Raw genomic sequence first — 11,481 nt, 5'->3', positions numbered from 1 at the left:
AGATGCTGTGACTCCTGGCAGGAACTGTATGCTGCATTAACTGATGACCAGATGCTCTGTATCTATCTGGGACACCGTCCATGTTGATGACTCCCCATAGAGATTTCTCTCCCACATATGTGTTTTTTAAACATCCTGTAAGTGCAATTCCTTGGGACAGTTTGTTTTAATAAATATACCTTATTTTTATACAGTTACCCGCTATGGAGCTTGCGTTTCTTTTTGTTTTTTATCTATAGGTTCATTAGTGGGAGGCTACACCACTTTTTTTTTAAGCTGCACAGTACTCCTAGGATGTGATTGCTGGGATACCTTTTGGACTTCTCTGGAATATCTTCCTAGTTACAGTTACATAGTAGATGAGGTTGAAAAATGACATACGTCCATCAAGTTCAACCTATGCTAAAATTAGACAACAGATATTTTATCCTATATCTATACTTACTTATTGATCCAGAGGAAGGCAAACAAAAAACCCCAGTGACATATCATCCAATGATATCTCAAAAGGGGAAAAATAAATTCTTTCCTGACTCCAAGAATTGGCAATCGGATTAATCCCTGGATCAACATCCTTCCCATGTATACTTATTTGGTATACCCCTGTATACCTTTCCCATCTAAAAAGATGTCCAACCTTTTTTTGAACAAATCTGTTGTATCTGCCATCACAGTCTCCATGGGTAATGAATTCCACATTTTAATTGCCCTTACTGTAAAGAACCCTTTCCTTTATTGCTGTGAAATCTCCTTTCCTCCAACCTTAAGGGATGGCCCAGAGTCCTTTGTACTGCCTGTGGGATGAATAGTTCTTTTGAAAGCTCCTTGTACTGTCCCCGAATATATTTGTATATAGTTATCATATCCTCTCTTAGATGCCTCTTTTCTAATGTAAATAAATCTAAATTAGCTAGCCTATCCTCATAAATTAGATTGTCCATCCCCTTTATTAATTTGGTGGCTCTTCTCTGCACTCTCTCTAGTTCCATAATGTCTTTTCTTAGGATTGGTGCCCAAAATTGTACTCCATATTCAAGGTGTGATCTTACTAATGCTTTGTAAAGGGGCATAATTATGTTTACTTCCCTTCCATCCATTGCCTGTTTGATGCAAGATAGGATCTTGTTTGCCTTTGCAGCTACTGCATGACTTTGGGCACTATTGCAAAGCTGTGACGACTCAGGAGATTCCTTCCCCTTCTTCTCCCTCTCTCCCGTCTCCCGTTATTCTTCCTGCTCCTCTCTCCTCTCCTTCACCGTCTAACTCTTCCCCCTTGCCACAGCGCGTTCCCCGCAGGTCTCGCGTACCCACGCGTTCCCACAGTCCCTGCCATAATCCTCCCTGCTCCCCCGCGGTAGCTCCCTTACCTTCCCCTGTAGTGCCTTCCATCCCGTTGTCTCCTCCGCCTGCAGTGCCTGCAGCGCGGCATTCCGCACGCCTAGTGACGCGTCCGGTGCGCATGCCCCCTCTGCCCATGGGGGACGCACGTGCATCGGCTCTCCTCTTACTGGCCATCGCGCGGGTGCAGTCCTCGCCTGCCTTTCCCTGCTCCGTGCGGGCCGCACTTGTGTTACAGTCTGTGCGCGCGCATCCCCAGTTTACAGGGGACGCGCGCACAGACTCTCCATATCAGGATTTCCCTGTCTCCGCCTCCCAAGCTGATCAGGTTATTCCCAGGACTTCCCCTTCTGTCTCCTCCTCTTCTCTCCTTGACCTATCTCTTGCTTCTCCCACTTCTCTCTCTACTCCTCCCCTCTCAACCATTGGTGCACCTCCCATTATAATCCCTGTCTTTCCACCTCTTCCTCGCTCTGCATAGTTCCTGTTTCCCTGTGTGTTACCTTTCCTATGCTGTGCTCCCTCTGTACTCCTGTGAATACCTGCTCCTGTGTTATTTGGATTTCCCTGGCTTTGACCCCTGCTCTCCCTGGATTACTCTGCTCTCTGGTAACCCCTTGAACCCTGCTACGCATACGACTTTGCTGACCTCTGGCTACCTAGGACCTGGCTTGCTCACCGACGACTCTACTCTCTGGATCCCCTGAACATTGGCTAACAGACACGACGATTCTTACGGACACTCCCAAGCGTTGCAAGTATAAACTTAACAACTCTCTCTACAGGCCCAGCAACGCTATACCACACTCCAGGCTTGCTCCCACTGCTGTGGGTGTGTGGTACAGAGGCGACCAACTTTATTCTAACTCGGCTAGTTCCGCGAATTTCAGAATATCCCGGTGATGTGCGGTTTTGTGTCGTTTTCGCCCGGAGTGTATTGCGTTATTTTCCCAGCTGTGATTTAAGCATTTTATTCCCGCTGGCTGCAATACTGCAAGGCCGTGTAAAAACGCATGGGGGCGTTTGCGACCTGTTGTCTTTGAAGCCGTCCCCTATAACCCCTAACATACAGTACTGTACACATACAGTACTGTATATGCACATCAATGATACTATGGGCCGGCGGGGGCGAGATGTGTTTGCAGCAGAGAGAGATCCACTGCTCTCTCTGCGCAAACATCGGCACATTAAAAATTATTTTAAATACATTTTTATTCATAGTGTACATGTGCAGGGGGTCTCCGGAGCTGAACCGCGTTGGTTTCAGATCCGGGGACCCCCTGCTTCCCGAGATACAGCCCCCTTTATGAGGTGCCGGTATCCCTCTGCATTTAAAGGTCCCGATCACCTGACCGCGGCCTGTAAACCAAGCAGAGGGATACCGGCACCCCCTAAAGGGGCCTGTATCTCGGGGAGCAGGGGGGCCCCAGACCTAAAACCACAGCGGTTCAGCTCCAGAGACCCTCTGCACATCTACAGTATGAATAAAACACATATATAAATAAACACTCGTTCCTTACCTTTGCGGCTATGTGCTATGGTAATGAAGCAGCATTTCTGTATTTTTAATAATATTGTACAGTGAGCAGGGGGTTCCCTGAGCCAGAAATCAAAACTCAGGGGACCCCCTGCTCCTGCACAATATTATTAAAAATACAGAAATACTGCTTCATTACCATAGCTGATAGCCGCTAAGGCAATGAAGGGTTAAGGCACAATAGCATGTTTATTGGGGACATTTGCCCCCAATAAACATTGCAATAAACAACATACAGTACACCCCTGTGTATTTAAAATACATAAACAATAAATACATTAAATACATATTTTTAATGTGTGTATTAAACCTCTCTGCCTTGACTGTAATCTATGTGAAACCCCCTCCCCCTATTGTGTGTGTTAAACCTCCCTGCCTTGACTGTAATCTATGTAAAAAACCCTCCCTCTATTGTGTCTGTTAAGCTTCCCTGCCTTGACTAATCTGTGTAAGCCCCCCTCCCCCTATTGTGTCGGTTAAATCTCCCTGCCTGTGTTTCTGTGAGTGCAGTGTATGTAAATGTGGGGAGGGGGAGGGGGATCCCGTGTAAATAACCACACCCACACCCACTACCCACTACCCACCTGCCCATGGCCCCTCCGCTGCTGTAAAACAGAGATAAAAATTAAAACATCCAAAGTAATGTCCCCTAACCCCTTAATCACCATAGTGGTTATTAACCGCTACAGTCATTAAGGGGTTAACCCATCCTCACCCACCACTCGGGATGCCTACATACCCTCCCACACTAACCCCCCACCCCTTCAGGCCTACCCACCCTCACCCACTAACCACAAGGGAGGCCTACCCACACACCGTTGGGAAAACCCCTCCCCCACCCCCAGTACCCACAATAAAAACAATACACGGGCCCACAATAAACATCATTATATTTATTAAATACATTACCCACCCCCTGTGCCCCCCCATAAATACAAGATTTATCCTTTTACAAACAGGGTTCATAACGCAGCCCCACGCGAGTCCCCGGTGGGCTGGCGGGGCACCTGACAGACCTACAGGGTACCAGCAGCCCTTTTCAAACAGGTTCTGGAGGCCTGCTGGTGGGTCCCACCAGCACCATGGCCCCCAGGTGGTCTCCTTGGGTCACCGTGGGCCACAATTGGGTCCCCACAGTAGGCCCGCGGATGTCTGGGAGCCCCGGGTCAGACCCACAGGTGTCTGCGTGGCCTCGGGTGGTTCCCATGGGGGTCTGGGGAACTCACGAGTGCTCACTACGGGTCCGCGGTGCCCCCACAGAAGTGGGACCACACATCATCATCCTCGCACCTACGGGTCGGCGGTGCCCCCACAGAAGTGGGACCACACAGCTTCATCCCCGCAGGCTATGGGTCGGCAGTGCCCCCACAGATGTGAGGCCACCGCTTCATCCCCTCATGTGTCACCCGTGGAACCACCAGCATGATACCCGTGGGATACCCGAGGAGATCCACAGGTGGTCTCCAGAGGTCCCACGCAGAACCACGGAACAAACCCTGAATGTAAAAAAAATAAACCTGGCCTATACATTCAATACATACACCCCCCTCCCCCCCCCCCCAACACCTACAGTACAATAATGTGCAAAATAACTATTATCCAGATATGGATAATAGATTAATTGCCCATTATTAAAAACATTAACTAGCATATTCAAATAAATAAAGTACTACTGACCTCATCAATACGAAGTGTCCGTCGCCAGCGACATCCTTGTCTTGCCCACAAAATACATAGCAAATACAAAGCCAATACATTGCAAGTACATTCAGATATCAATTAACCCCTTAAACACCTTATCAGATAATAACCGCAAAGGTAATTAAGGGGTTAAGCCACACTGGCCCGATACCCACCCTTCACCCATGAATTTGTACAGTGGCTTCATCATGCAACTATATATACAGTATATATATATATATATATATATATATATATATATACAGAGATAGAGATATATATATATATATATATATATATATATATATATATATATATATATATACAGTATATACTGTACACACACATGATGAACCAATATACAAATAAATGTAGAAGGGTTATCAAAACCATACTGTCCTACAAATAACACTTCTCCATACAGACACACTACATTACAATGAATTTCCTTTAATAATCCTAACTGATCTTACAATCTAAATCATCAAATGCCAATGAAAAACCTCACATTCCAATCAATACATAGCATTTACATTGTATAAATGATGCATAAAATCTATGCACCATATACATTCTGCAAATGAATGTTAACAATATCATTGCAAGCAAAATACAAATACCTCCAAAAAAGTAAACTATTTTAACCAATCAAGTAAACAAAAATCAATTAGCAATCATTATTAACTGCTACGGTCGTGAAGGGGTTAAGTGCACCCGCAACCCCCCCGCAAGTCCTAAACTCACACCAAGGCCAAATACCACCTTCACCCACCCCCGCTACCCACAATGAAGCGGGCACGGTGGGTTAACCCCTTCATTGCCTTAGCGGCTATCAGCTATGGTAATGAAGCAACATTTCTGTATTTTTAATAATATTGTGCAGGAGCAGGGGGTCCCCTGAGCATTGATTTCTGGCTCAGGGAACCCCCTGCTCACTGTACAATATTATTAAAAATACAGAAATGCTGCTTCGTTACCATAGCACATAGCTGCAAAGGTAAGGAATGAGTGTTTATTTCTATATGTGTTTTATTCATACTGTAGATGTGCAGGGGGTCTCCAGAGCTGAACCGCTGTGGTTTTAGGTCCAGGGCCCCCCTGCTCCCCGAGATACAGGCCCCCTTAGGGGGCGCCGGTATCCCTCTGCTTGGTTTACAGGCCGCGGTCACGTGATCGGGACCTTTAAATGCAGAGGGATACCGGCACCTCATAAAAGGGGCTGTATCTCGGGGAGCAGGGGGTCCCCGGACCTGAAACCAACGCGGTTCAGCTCCGGAGACCCCCTGCACATGTACACTATGAATAAAAATGTATTTTAAATAATTTTTAATGTGCCGATGTTTGCGCAGAGAGAGCAGCGGATCTCTCTCTGCTGCAAACACATCTCGCCCCCGCCGGCCCATAGTATCATTGATGTGCATATACAGTACTGTATGTGTACAGTACTGTATGTTAGGTGTTGTAGGGGTTGTTGTTATACAGTATATATATATATATATATATATATATATATATATATATATATATACACTGCATTACAATTCATGAATTTATGCCATCTGGCGGACACGCGAAGCATTGCAGCCTATTAAATCCTGAACCATTATCAATTAACACATCAACCGCGCGTCAGCCAGGCATGACCCGTGGCTGGGAACACAAAAGGAATGCGGCATGCTCCAGGTGAACAGCGTCGCATTCCAGGAACCAACCAGGGACAAACAGGTGATTTGTTAGAATAAAGTCTGCCGCAGCAGTATCATACCGTTCCCACCTCAGTACTGGGGTCTGGCTTGGTCTGCGGGCATACAGGCGTGACATAAGCCTGCTGTCTACAAGCACTCCTAAATCCTTCTCCATCAAGGATTCCCCCAATATATCTCCATTTAATTTGTATGTCGCCTTTTTATTCTTGCATCCCAAATGCATAACCTTACATTTATCTGTATTAAACCTCATCTGCCATTTACCTGCCCATGTTTCCAGTCTCTCCAAGTCCTTCTGAAGAGAAATTACATCCTGCTCTGATTCTATTACCTAACACAATTTAGTATCATCAGCAAAGATGGAGGCTTTGCTCTCGATCCCCACCTCAAGGTTATTAATAAACAAGTTAAAAAGCAGGGGTCCCAGTACCGATCCTTGAGGTACTCCACGCACGACTTTAGCCCAACCTGAAAAAGTTCCATTTATGACAACCCTCTGTTGTCTGTCCTTTAACCAGTTTTCAATCCAGGTGCATATATTATTACTGAGTCCAATTTTCTTTATTTTGTACACCAACCTCTTGTGTGAAACCGTATCAAAAGCCTTTGCAAAATCTAAGTAGACCACATCAACTGCATAACCCTGGTCTAAATTCCTACTTACCTCCTCAAAGAAACAAATAAGGTTAGTTTGGCATGATCTATCTTTCATAAATACATGCTGACTATTACTAATAATTTTGTTTTCCATTAGGTATTCCTGAATATTATCCCGTATTAAACCTTCAAGTAGTTTCCCTACTATTGAAGTCAGGCTTACAGGTCTGTAATTTCCCGGTTGTGACCTAGCTCCCTTTTTAAATATAGGCACCACATCTGCTTTACGCCAATCTTGTGGTACTGAGCCTGTGGAAATAGAGATCTTGAATATTAAATATAATGGTTTGGCTATTACTGAGCTTAACTCCTTGAGAACTCTTGGATGTATGCCATCAGGGCCAGGTGCCTTATTTACTTTAATTTTTTCAAGTCGCTTATGAACTTCTTCCTCAGTTAACCAATTGTTCATTACTATGGAGGTTGTGGCTTCCGCCTGCGGCACTACTATTGAACTTGATTCTTCCCTGGTAAACACAGAGGCAAAGAATTTGTTTAATACCTCTACTTTTTCCTTATCTCCAATAATCTGCCTACCCATCTCACACTGAAAGGGTTCTATATTTTCTTTTTTCATTTTTTTGTTATTAAGGTACTTAAAGAACTTTTTTGGGTTGACCTTACTTTCTATGGCAATCCTTTTTTCATTATCCATTTTTGCTAATTTGATTGCCCTATTGCAATTTTTGTTACATTCCTTATAATTGTGATACGATGTCTCCGTCCCTTCTGACTTAAAGAATCTAAACGCCTTCCTCTTCTTGTCCATTTCCTCCCCTACCTGTTTATTTAGCCACATTGGTTTTGACTTATTTCTTTTATACTTATTACCCAAGGGTATACCCTGATAAGTGTGCTTTTCTAACAATGTTTTAAAGACTGCCCATTTATCTTCTACATTTTTCCCTGCAAAAACATCATCCCATTGTATTACTACTAGATTATTAAAATCTGTATCTCAGTTTATTAAAATCTGCCTTTCTAAAATTTAAGGTCTTTGTTGAACCCAAGTAATCTGTTTTTTGATACTTTATTTCAAATGAGACCATGTTATGATACATCCATGCCTCATTGCCCATTTGTTTTTGGTGCTTTCTTTGGGAGACGAGCATAGGAACTAGGGAAGTACCATTAGAAACCCTGTGTCTTTAGGGAATGGGCCTGAAGAAAGGGTTCATACCCCCCTTTTCCCTTATACTTGAACCCAAGTAATCTGTTTTTTGATAATTTATTTCAAATGAGACCATGTTATGATCACTGTTACCCAAATGTTCCAGGACTTGAATATTTGTTATTACTTCTACATTGTTTGATATGACCAAATCCAGAACTGCCCCTCTCCTTTTTGGTTCCTCAATAATTTGGGTCATAAAATTGTCTTTAAGCACCCCCAAAAACCTGTTTCCTTTTGTTGTAATGCTAATCTCATTGCCCCAGTCTATATCTGGATAATTAAAATCCCCCATTATGCAAACATGACCCAGTTTTGATGCCTCCTCCATTTGCAAAAGTATTTTAGCTTCCTCAATCTCGCAACAGATTGCTCTATCTACCTTTTTAATAATGGAGTCCTCTACCACCACAATCTTTCTTTGTATCTGAGCATCCTGAGTCCCCACTGTGCTGGAGGAACTATTCCCCTGGCTGCTAGAGGAATTAGTCTCCCCCAGCCTTGCCATTTCTGCCCCGATATTCCCAATATCTTCACTCAACATGGCAAATCTATTGGGATATGTCAGCTCAGAAACGACCTGCCTCTCCCTATTGCCCCTGCTTCCCCTTCTAACTGTCACACAGCTACCTACCTGCTCCTCACTAACAGCAACCAAGCAACCTACCTGCTCCTCACTAACAGCAACCAAGCTACCTATCTGCTCCTCACTAACAGCGCCACCATCTGCACAACCAGCTGAAGCAAGGGCCTGCTCAGTAAGCTCTAAACCCCTTTCAAGATTGCCAATGTCCCCCAATATTGCAAGTTGCCTCTCCTGATCAGCAATCTCTGACTCTAAAGAGACCACCCGCTCACACTTCCCACAGCGGTATGCTCCTTGGAACAGCTGCTCCAAGTGCACATACATGTGGCAAGATGTGCATTGAGTGGCATTTTCAATCCTGCTCATTCTATCAGCTATGAAGTTTATAAGCACTAACAGTAAACTGTACTTCAATATACTAAACCTTGTTTAACCGCGTCCTTGTTCAAACTGCTTCTGGTTCTAACTGCACACACTTTAAACAACCAGCACTTCAAATCAACCACACAGATCAGTCAGTACATGCAAGCTCAAGTTGAATCAATTGGACTTTATCCTTTTTGGAGATTATAACACTGTTTTCACATTTTCATTGTGTGGTTTACACGTGTACAGGCAGTCCTCGGTTATCCGACACAATGCGTTACTCAAAATGGCGTTGTAAAGCGAAACGTTGTAAAGCGAAACACGTTTTCCCATAGGAACACTGTTTAAATGAAAGGTTCCGTTCCTCAAGGCATTTTTAACACTAAAATACACCAAATATTTTATGCAGGCAATAAGATATGCAGCACACACATAAATTATACAGTGTACATACTGTATTATATAATATAACATAATAAATAATATATTATATAGTATAATATAATATTATATAGTATAATATTATATATATATATACGCTCTTACGACGCTTTGCAACGTTGTTTATGTGAATGTGTATATTATATACACATACACAACGTTGCAAAGCGTCGTAAGAGCGTTGGATAAGCCATTTTGGCGTTGTAAAAATGAATATAGGTATGCATTGCATAGCGTTGGATAAGCCATTCGTTGTAAAGCGAAGCGTTGTAAAACGAGGACTGCCTGTATATATATATCAATTAATTTTTATGAGTATAAGTTCACTAGTAATATATTATTTAGTCAATAGTACATTTTACACAATATATATTTTATTTTCACCTATCACTTAACTAATTAGCGCTACTTTTGTGTGTTTTTTATATTATATGTATGAATGTGGATATATGATTAGCAGATGTTCTCGGCTCTGAGAATCCATCTACTATTTTTATTATTTTTATTAGTTTTAAGTTCCTTTGTCTCTCCCATCACCCGCATACCTCACTGTATATATTGGGTGATTCATAGATATATTCATGTAGAATAGGTCATCTTTTGATTACTGTTTGTTTATTTTATTTGCTGCGTTTCTTAGGTTTTAGTATGCCGTTTACTGGCTTGGATACTATCAGTTTTGTATATGCTACTTTGGGTGGATCTTACCTGTTATACACCATTGATTGACAGAAGAAGATGACACGTTTATGGACCACTACAGATGAAAACCGAAGATCAGCTAATCTCCCCTTCACTTTCAGGATTGCAGGTAGAATGACTCATGCATGCGCAATGACTGACATGTAGTCTGCACTTTATGCGTTCTAAAAGGACAAGGGATGAAGAGGATCGATCGGACAGCCACCGCGCATGCGCGGACTTGAAACGCACGAGTTGAGACAACGTGCTTGAGCAGTGCAGGACCCGGATGCGTTCCAACTGCTGAAGACCCAGATTGATGACGTCAACAAGATGGATGCCGGACAACACGGAAGTGGGGAGGATTTGAACACCACGATGAACAGAGGAACACTAACAGCTGTTGCGGATCACCTACCCAAGGATACAGACTGGACATTGGCTAAAGGGGCTGATTCAGCACATGGATACCATCACCGCAAATTGAACAGGTTGCATTGTGGGGGTTTGGGTCACTATTTATACATTGTTAGAAGGGATTGTGTTTATGCCATTGTCACTTGATAAAGACCACCATGGTCGAAACGTTGTGTTGGCGCAATAAATGAGTTTGGATATGCTAAATCTGTTGTGCCCTAGGTTCCTTTGTTCATCTATCCAGGACTGATTGCATTTCTAACACTGGAGCACCGGTAACTGTATCATTATTTTTTCTACTTTGAGGTGTGCAGCATTTCTCTCAATTGTCTGGACTGTTACTACCTGTATTTATGCTTGCACCCACCCGATTGCTTTTATTAGCATAATTGTTTATCTTACTGATTAGCTTTTTAGCTTTAGGTCAGTATCTATCTGGTTATTACCTCATCTTCTTACACCTGTTGCTACACAGGAGCTTTGATCCGCATTTGGATATATTTTTTTGCTAGTGGCAAGTGGCGAAGAATTTTAATATATGGAAGGTTTGGATAATTTGTCAAGTGGATTGTCTAATAGAGCAGAAATAAAGACTTTTAATGACGAAGAAATTAGTAAAATTTTGTTTAAATCAACCCCACAGGAGGCTTTTGGGCCGGATAGACCCACAGATCATATCAAAGATCTAGAAAGGCTTAAGAAAAAAGAAATGGAACTTTACTCTCATGGAAATACATTAACAGAGCACTACAAACAGAAACTCATCCCTAGGGGGTTTTGTATAAAAAATCGCCCCACAATTGGAATTGACAGTAATGTTTTTTGTGACAATTGGTGCAAAATTTTGAATAAAGCATCACTTGATTTAATACTACAGGTGATAGAAGAAGTGGGTCAGCAA

Source organism: Ascaphus truei, chromosome 13 (genome assembly GCF_040206685.1).
Source record: "Ascaphus truei isolate aAscTru1 chromosome 13, aAscTru1.hap1, whole genome shotgun sequence".
NCBI classification, from domain to species: Eukaryota; Metazoa; Chordata; class Amphibia; order Anura; family Ascaphidae; genus Ascaphus; species Ascaphus truei.
This window is presented reverse-complemented; position numbering follows the sequence as displayed.